This window comes from Elephas maximus, chromosome 4, assembly GCF_024166365.1.
Source record: "Elephas maximus indicus isolate mEleMax1 chromosome 4, mEleMax1 primary haplotype, whole genome shotgun sequence".
NCBI classification, from domain to species: Eukaryota; Metazoa; Chordata; class Mammalia; order Proboscidea; family Elephantidae; genus Elephas; species Elephas maximus.
Window position 1 is genome coordinate 101,125,336 of NC_064822.1, and position 9,175 is coordinate 101,134,510.

Here is a 9,175-nt window from a genome sequence, read left to right on the forward strand (position 1 = left end):
CTCCTCGGAGTTCCAAAGATTTCTAAATACATCTGGTCTGATAGTAGCAGACTCCTTGATTAAGAACTCAAAGTAATAAGATCAAGATTATCTTCTAAATATATTTGTCTCTTTTAATTGTAAAGGACTGTCACAGGACAGTCCTAATTTTAACAGTTGTGAAACAAAGAATAGTCACCCATTTGCCATTGAGTCGATTCCAACTCATAGCGACCCTATAGGACAGAGTAGAACTGCCCTATAGGGTTTCCAAGGCTGTCAATCTTCACAGAAGCAGACTGCCACATCTGTTCCCCTGTGGAGCAGGCTAGTAGGCTTGAACCGCCAACCTTCCGGTTAGCAACCTATCGCTTAACCACTGTGCCATCAGGGCTCCTTTAGAAAAGTCAACTGGGAGATTACTTAAGAACAATAAATGTCCTGCACATTTCCTGCTCGAAACAGAAGCAGTTTGGGCCATCAGATGAGCAAATGCTACATCCTTAGAAAATAAGATGGTTTATTCTGAAGCCTTTTATTCCTGTTTGCAGAGTCTACCCTAAAACAACAGATGGTCTTTACAAGCATTGGTTTTTCTTTTAACTAATGTAATCACATTTCTTTGCCTGACAGACCTTTTTTTTTATCCTTAATGTTCTTTGGATTTCGTTCATAGATAATAATGTTTTAACACTAGGTATAAGTTAAGTAGTCACAGCAAAAAGTGTATTTGCAATTAAAGGAGCCCCCCAATTGCCTTGGCACCCTCCCGTAGAGAGATTTATAGCACTGTGTGGCCTAACCCTCCCTGGTAGCACTGACAGGGGCCACCGCCACCTCTTCCAACATTGTGATCAAAGCACTCGACCCCACCATGTTTGTAATTGGCTCTTGCAGGAGTCAGTGACCTCCACTGAATTTAAATTGAAATCCCAGAGTGGGCCTCCTAGGAAATATCTATTGTCTCTGATTCAGAGCCAGGGTCAGTTTGTGGGGTCACTTATTTTTTATGTGTTAGAGGAGATGGGAGGGGGGTTCGTAGGTATTGTGATGTATGGCAATGCAGCCTCGTTCATTCAAACCAAACGAAAGAACCAGGCAGGGGCAAATGATCAATCTTGGGAGCTTAGTATCTAATTTGACTGACATTCCTACATCATTATGCAGGTCACCTGGTGAGTGGCTTGGGCAGTCCAAAGTTTGAAGCTCACCTTTGCAAGCCCCTAGCTTGTTGCAAAATGGGGTAATAATACCCATCTGATGATGAAAGGATTCAATGTCTAACAAATATGTATGATAATCTTTAGTTTATAATGTGCTCAGTAAGTAGCACCTATTATGTTTGCATACTTTGCAGAAATAAGCACACGGCAATGACTTTTCAAAGCCCGAATTTATAAGCACAGATTTTTATTTTATTATGTTCACTCTATACTGAAAAAAGCTGTTAAGCACACACCCCGACTCCCATTCTTTCCACTGTGGGAATGAGGAGAGAGAGGGTATTAGAGAATAGTTAGTTCTCCACTTCAACTCCCAACCTTACCTTTAATGTGAGAAGGCTAAGTTTAGGATCTATATAAGAATGTATTAATTAAAAAGTGGAAGTATTCTAAAACGTAGTATACCACCTCCATTTACTAATGATGGCAGTGTAAATTCGTACAACATTTTGTGACATAGCGAATTTAGTGGTTAAGAGTATGGGCTCTGTACCACACACACAAAAAAAATTACAGACCAATATTTCTCATGAATATAGATGCAAAAATTCTTAACAAAATTCTAGCCAATAGAATTCAGCACCATATTAAAAAAATAATACCCTACGACCAAGTGGGATTCTTACCAGGTGTGCAAGGATGTTTCAACATTAGAAAATCAGTCAATGTAATTCACCACATGAGTAAAAGAATCACATGCATCATCTCAATTGATGCAGAAAAGGCATTTGACAAAGTCCAACAGCCATTCCTGATAAAAACTCTCAATAAAGTAGGTAAAGAATGGAAATTCCTCAACATAATAAAGGGCATCTATACAAAACCAACAGCCAACATCTTTCTTAATGGAGAGAGGTTGAAAACATTCCCCTTGAGAACAGGAACAAGACAAGGATGCCCTTTATCACTATCCTACTTAACATTGTGCTTGAAGTCCTAAAAAAAAAAAACAAAACACTGCCGTCGAGTCGATTCCGACTCATAGCAACCATACAGGATAGAGTAGAACTACCCCATAGAGTTTCCAAGGAGTGCCTGGCAGATTTGAACTACTGACCTCTTGGTTAGCAGCCATATAAGGCAAGAAAAAGAAATAAAGGGCATCCAAATTGGGTAATTAAGAAGTAAAACTGTCCCTATTTGTGGATGATATGATACTATACATAGAAAACCCAGAAGAGTCCAAGAGATTAGATTATAGCCTAATGCCTAAACTCTGTGGGAAAATCCAACACCTCTACAACAAAAAGACAATCCAGTTAAAAAATGGGCAAAGGATATGAATAGACACTTCATCAAAGAAGACATTCAAGCAGCTAACAGATATATGAAGAAATGCTCCCAATCACTAACCATTAGAGAAATGCAAATCCACAATTACATACCATCTCACCCCAACATTACTGGCACGAATCAAAAAAATAAAAAATAACAAATGTTGGAGAGGCTGAGGAAAGATTGGAACTCTTACACACTGCTAGTGGGAATGTAAAATGGTACAACCATTTTGGAAAACAATATGGTACTTCCTTGAAAAGCTAGAAATAGGAATAGCGTATGATCTGGCAATCCCACTCCTAGGAATATATCCTAGAGAAATAAGAGCTGTCACATGAATAGACATATGCACACCCATGTTCATTGCAGCATTATTCACAGTAGCAAAAAATAGAAACAACCTAAGTGCCCATCAACAGATGAATGGATAAACAAACGATGTATGGTACATACACACGACAGAGTTCTATGCAACGGTAAAGAACAAAGATGAATCTGCAAAGCATTTCACAACATGGATGAATCTGGAGGGCATTATGCTGAGTGAAATAAGTCAATCACAAAATGACAAATATTGTATGAGACCACTTCTACAAAAACTCACGAAAACATTTATACACAAAAGAGAAACAATCTTTGATAGCTACAAGGGAGGGGAGGGGTGAGGGGAGAACACTAAATAGACAATAGATAAGTGGTAACTTCGGTGAAGGGTAAAATAGTAAACAATACTGGGGAAGCCAGCACAACTTGTCAAAGGCAAGATCATGGAAGCTCCATAGACACATCCAAACTCCCTGAGGGACTGACTTTCTGGGCCAAGGGCTGGGGACTATGGTCTCAGGGAACATCTAGCTTAATCGGCATAACATAGTTTATAAAGAACATGTTCTCCATTCTACTTCAGTGAGCAGCATCTGGGATCTTAAAAGCTTGCTGGTGGCCACCTAAGATACTCTACTGGTCCCACCCCTTCTGGAGCACAGGAGAATGAAGAAAACCAAAGACACAAGGGAAAGATTAGTCCAAAGGACTAATGGTCCACAACTACCACAGCCTCCACCAGACTGAGTCCAGCACTACTAGATGATGTCCAGCTACCACCATTGACTGCTCTGACAGAAATCACAATAGAAGGCCCTGGACAGAGCTGGAGAAAAATGTAGAACAAAATTCTAACTCACACACACACACAACCAGACTTACTGGTCTGACAGAGACTGGAGAAACCCTGAGAGTATGGCTCCCAGATACCCTTTTAGCTCAGTATTCAAGTCACTCCTGAGGTTCACCCTTCAGCTAAAGATTAGACAGGCCCATAAAACAAAATGAGACTAACGGGGCACACCAACCCAGGGGCAAGGAGGAGAAGGCAGGAGGGGACAGGATAACTGGTAATGGGGAACCCAAGGTCGAGAAGAGGAGAGTGTTGACATGTTGTGGGGTTGGCAGCCAATGTCACAAAACAATTATGTGTATTAATTGTTTAATGAAAAGCTAGCTTATTCTATAAACCTTCATCTAAAGTGAAATTTAAAAGAAGTTAAAAAAAAAAAAAAAAAAGAGAGACTCTGGTTTCTGGGGCCAGAGTTCCTTGTTCTAATCCTTGCTCCACAGCCTGCTAGCTCTGTGAGCTTGACCAAGTTAGTTAACGTCTCTGTGCCTTAGTTTCCTCATCTTTAAAATGTAAATAAGCAATAACATCTACCTCCTAAGGTTATATGAAATATGTATGTTAATACATATAAACTACTTAGAACCGTTCCCAGCATATCTTAAGTATTCAATAAATAATAATCGTTATTGAAAAGTACTTTGATAATGAGTAGGAGAAACTTAGACCTGGCTGATGTCTGGGAATTGTACCTGAGAAATAATGCAGAAAAATATTTACTACTGTTACAGAAGCTAAGGGAACAGGCTTTGGAATCAGTCAAGTAAGGGTAAAACAAGTTTTAAAATGTTTATTCAAACCAAGAATAAATTTATGGATGTCAGACCCAAAAGAAATCCTCAGATGCTTATGACTGGGGAGTGCTATAAACCTTCCATAAGCCTTTGGAAACACACTGAGAAACAGGATACAGGGCTTAGTTGTGATCCAACGCAATCACCCTTACTTCCTTATCAGTTTGGGAGTCCAAAGGCAATATAGCTGGAGAAAGGAATTTCACCCAAGCCCAAGAGAAACCAAACTGATAGCAGGGAAGTGGTGAGAGGCATCAAGGCAGGTGAGGATACAGATAAGAAAATGAGAAAATGAATGACAAGGTCAGAAGCCAGGAATATCTGAAACAAGTCACAAGTGCACAGCATGAGGTATCTCCGGTCAGGACTAGGGCTGGGCATCACAGCATAGCAGGCCCACTTTCATAGGGTGCTGCTTTTTGACGCTGGGCAGAAATACACTTTTTGTCTTCCTGCTGTAAAGGGTAACTTATGGGGAGTGCAGTTGTTTTATTTTTTAATTGTGGTAAAAACATAGCATTTCAACAATTTCTACACGTACAATTCAGTGACATTGATTACATTCTTCAAGCTGTGCAACCATTCTCACTTTTTGCAAATTAGCCCACAACCATTAACATACATTCAATGCACCCTAAGCAAAAATTCCCTCTTTCCCCCTCCTTCCCACCTAAAAAAAAAAAAAAAATAGCCACTAATAATTTTCGGTTTCTTTATATTTGCTTGGAAACCCTGATGGGGTAGTGGTTAAGAGCTATGGCTGCCAACCAAAAGGTTGACAGTTTGAATCCATCAGGCGCTCCTTAGAAACCCTATGGGGGCAATTCTACTCTGTCCTACAGGGTCACTATGAGTCGCAATTGACTCAACAGCATCAGATTTGGGTTTTTTTGGTTTATGTATTTGTTTGTTTCAGGGAAGGGTTGTTTTTTTGGTTTTGTTTTTACTGCTAGCAGTATTTAAAGGGAAGAATCCTGTTCATTACTTGAGGAGAGTAATACACTTTACTAAAATAACTTTCTATTCTAAATGACTGTTCTTAAAAAATAATAAATCCCAAATAATTTTCAATGTGCTTGATTTTGAAGGACTCTTTATTTGGTTATATTTTAAGCATAGATGCTATTTCATAATCACAAGAGGGATAATTTTAGTAAGCGATTTAACATTGATAGTCTTTGATTTATAGCTATAAATGGTTGCTTACATTTATAACATATATACAGAGCTAACCAGAAGGTCGGCAGTTCGAATCCACCAGCCCCTCTTAAAGGGTCGTTATGAGTCAGAATCAACTTGATGGCAACAGGTTTGGTTTTGGTTTACATATAAAACCCATAAAAACCCATTGCTGTTGAGTCGATTCTGACTCATAGCAACCCTATAGGATTGCCCCATACAGTTTCCAAGGAGCGGCTGGTACATTTTAACTGCTGACCTTTTGGTTAGCAGCCCAGCTTTTAACCACTTTGACACCAGGTTTATGTGCTTTTAAATAAAAGATTGAAAGTTTTTTTTATTCAAATGCAGCATATACACAATTGAACACAACATTTTTTTTTCCTCCAACCCAACCTTCTTCTACCTTTAAACCCCGTCATGGGAACTGGTACCACCATGTGTACAATTGCTCAAGCCAGAAACTTGGGAGTTTCTTGGCTCCTCTTTCTCCTTCACTCTTCACAACCAATTAATTCACCCTTCCATCTAACATTTACTAAGTGCCAGGCATTCTGCTAGTCTCACGGAGCTTGGAGCTGGAGTGAGAGACCAGCATTACTCAAATGATCTCGCCAGTGAATGTATGCTTACAAACAGAAATAAGCGCCCTCAGGAGAAGCAGCAGGACTGTGAAAGCCTGACAGAGGAACATGCCCTGGCTTAGCGATCAGGGAAGGCTCCCTGAGCAAGTCAAATTTGTTAAAGATTTTGGACTCTATCTTTTTTATGCTAAGGGTCTTAAAGAGGCAGTGATGGACATGATTTATTTTTAAAGGAATAATTACCAGTCCTATCAATCTACCTCCTAAATGGCCCTGGCATCTGTTCCCTTTCCTCTGTCCTCATTGCCGTCACTAAGCCTGCACGGCTCCATCCACCATCCATACCCCTGGGCAAGTTCCCTCCAAAGGATGGTGGTAGGGTAACCATGGTCCCCAGACCCCAGCCCCAGTTACTCTGTCCCTCAAAGTGTTTGTGTTCAGGAAACTTCATAGCTTTCAGTCTACCCCAGTGGTGCTGGCTTTCCCTGATTCGTGTGTTGTCCTTCCCTTCACCTAAGATGATTCTTGTCTACTGTCTAATTAGTGAATTCCACTCTCCCTCCCTCCCCACCTTCGTAACCATCAAAGAATGTTTTCTTCTGTGTTTAAACCTTTTCTTGAGTTCTTATAATAGTGACTTCATACAATATCTGTCATTTTGTGACTGACTAATTTCACTCAGCAAGGCTGTAAATCTTTGCAGAAGCAGACTGCCACATCTTTACCCCACAGAACAGCTGGTGAGTTCAAACCACCAACCTTTTGGTTAGCAGTCGAGTGCCACCAGGACTCCTGTTTATAGGGTACCTTATCATTAAAAATATCTTGATTATATTCATCCAACATAATGTGTACACATATATGAATTGGTTAATAATATATATGCATTGGAACCCCAAATGGTGCAAGTGGTTAATGAACTCAGCTGCTAACTGAAAGTTTAGAAGTTCAAATTCAACTAGAAGTACCTCAGAAGAAAGGCCTGGCAATTTACTTCTGAAAAATTAACCATTGAAAACCCTATGGAGTATAGTTCTACTCTGACGCACATGGGTCACCCTGAGTAGGAATCAATTCCATGGCAGCTAGTTTATTACAGTTTGATTTATTATGTACATTAAAAACATTCACAAAAAATTCAAATAGTAGGATTTTGCATTTTAAATTCATTAACAATACTTTATTTTGTCACTAAGACATATTCCTAGTTATTGTTAAAACATTAACATTTTAGTGAGAGAAATTTGAATCAATATACTTTTTTTTTTAATCTTATTTTAACACAATTGTGACATAGCAATTCATAAGTCTGGTCTGGTTCCATAGTTGGCTTATTTTGATACATGATTTAATGACTGTCATTGCTGGAAAAGAGACCAAGCAGAGACACAGTGACCTGACAGAGGAAGTACGCTGTTGGCTGCAGAGATCAAATCAAGTCACTCATTTCTCAGTACCATCTGCTAATTTGTAAGGATTCATTTTTTCATTGTTAGTCTACAAATGTACACTCAGACAAAGGGAATCATTAATGATTGTGGCAGTGAACCCATGAACCCTACTTGATAATTCTGAATTTTCGGGGAGGGGGACAGACTTCTCATCACGTTTGATTAGATGGTCATTTCTTTACCTTGAAATGTGGCTAACAAAAGAGTTCTTACTAGGAGTGAAAAGTGTCAGCTCTGCTTTTTCTTGTTTCATTGTGCTGACATTATCATTATCTTTAATCTGAAGTTTTTTTAGAGGAAACTTTTGGATCTATTTGTCCATTTAAACTCGTCAAAACAGATAACAGTTTATACATTCACTTAACTATGGCACACAGAAACTGCAACGCATTACAATACTTTGTCACTCCCTGTGGTCCTTCTTTGAGGTACCTTGAGTGCTGCAGTGACATGGGGCCATCTGATGTGTGGGCTGAGGAAGGACCCCCATCAATCTATAGTGTAAACAGGAGTTCTGATATTTTCTCCCTGCCACCCATTTTGTAACCCTATCCTACCCTACCCTTACTACCTGGGTTCCCTCTAGCTACTCTTGGTCACCTAGTCCCTCCACCACAGTTTAGAAGTTGCTTCCCAGGGTAGCCTTTTCTTTCTTTCTTTCTTTCTTCTTTTTAAATATGTGTATAACCTTTGATTTTCCCTTGATGTATGATTAGGTTTACCAATTTGCAACACATTTTACATTAATTAGCAAATTCATTTTAGGGCAGCCTTTTCTGCAGCCCCAAACTAGCTACATTGCTTCCCTACATTGAAATTATGCATTCAGAGACCGTCTTCCCCATTAGTCTGCGAGCTTCACAAGGGCAGATGCCATGGTTTCGTTTGTTTGTGTGTTGTCTTGTTTTCGTGATAAATATGTATGTAACAAAACATTTAATATTTCAACAACCTTCACACGTACAGTTCAGTGACATGGATTATGTTTATCATGTTGTTCAACCATCACTCTTACTCATTCCCTAATTATGTTACCACAAAACACAGATAAGAGCCGCCTGCCACAAAGCCAATACTGAGACACAGGTGAGGTGAGCAGCAAGAAGGCTTTATTGTATACCGGTATATAAGGGACAGAGAGGAATGGGCTCCTTCAAAGTCTGTCTGTCTCTCAGAGACCAACTGGAGGGTTTTATAGGGTTAGAGCTTAGGCTTGAAGAATCTGGAGATTGGCAGCTCTCCTCTGAGGGGGCATGTTGACCATATTTCAGACACGTTGACCTTCTGTGGGTATTCTTAGAGGTCCTCCGATACCATCCTGGTTTCGGTCACAAGATGGGTCCCCATTGTCTAGTTGTCTCATCCCAGGTCTTATTGATTGCCGTACTGCTTCTCCGTGAAGAACATAGTTTAATTTTAAACTTCATAGAATCATAGAGAAAGGGAGAGAGAAGGGAGGAAACAAACCGTAATCACAGAATCACCGGGGTATGTAAAAGCTAACTATGCTAGC